This window comes from Gavialis gangeticus, unplaced genomic scaffold (assembly GCF_001723915.1).
Source record: "Gavialis gangeticus isolate Ggan-Ray unplaced genomic scaffold, GavGan_comp1, whole genome shotgun sequence".
NCBI lineage: Eukaryota > Metazoa > Chordata > Crocodylia > Gavialidae > Gavialis > Gavialis gangeticus.
In genome coordinates this window covers 61,640,381-61,641,128 of record NW_017729032.1, presented here as the reverse complement: position 1 = coordinate 61,641,128, position 748 = coordinate 61,640,381, and positions in this window count along the sequence as shown.

The following is a 748-nucleotide window of genomic DNA, read 5'->3' as shown; positions in this document are numbered from 1 at the left end:
GTTCATGAGGCTCTGGTCACATGTTTCCCTGGGGGGCTGGGCGAAGTAGGGGCTGGGGCGGAGAGAGACCTCCCTCAGCTCCGGCTTAGCTGCCTCCCTGTGGCTAGGCTAGGGCTAGTCCCTCCCACCAGGGGCCCCACTTTTCAGAATATTGACAAGTGATAAAACAACACTTGGGCTAGCCCTTTGATCTCAGAACCCCCCAAAACATTTCTGTTCTAAGGTGTATTATCAGCAACTGAAAGTCAGCAATTTGTTAGCTGAAAGTCAGAGTTAATGTATTCTGTGATTCTATAGCTGCAGAAGATTTCATAGATTTCATAGACATTAGGGCTGGAAGGGACCTCGGAGGATCATCGAGTCCAGCCCCCCGCCCAAAGGGCAGGAAGTTAGCTGGGGTCATAGGATCCCAGCAAGATAAGCATCCAATTTGCTCTTGAAGGTGTTCAGAGTAGGTGCTTGAACCACCTCCGATGGCAGGCTGTTCCAGACCTTGGGGGCTCGGACAGTGAAGAAATTCTTCCTTATGTCCAGCCTGAAATGGTTTTGCAGGAGTTTAAAACTGTTTGACCTTGTCATCCCTTGGGGTGCTCTGGTGAACAATCGTTCCCCCAGATCCTGGTGAACATCCCTGATAAACTTACAGGTTGCCATCAGATCGCCCCTGAGCCTGCGCTTTTCCAGGCTAAAGAGTCCCATAGCTCTGAGCCTGTCATCGTAAGATCTGTTTTCCTGACCTCTGATCATG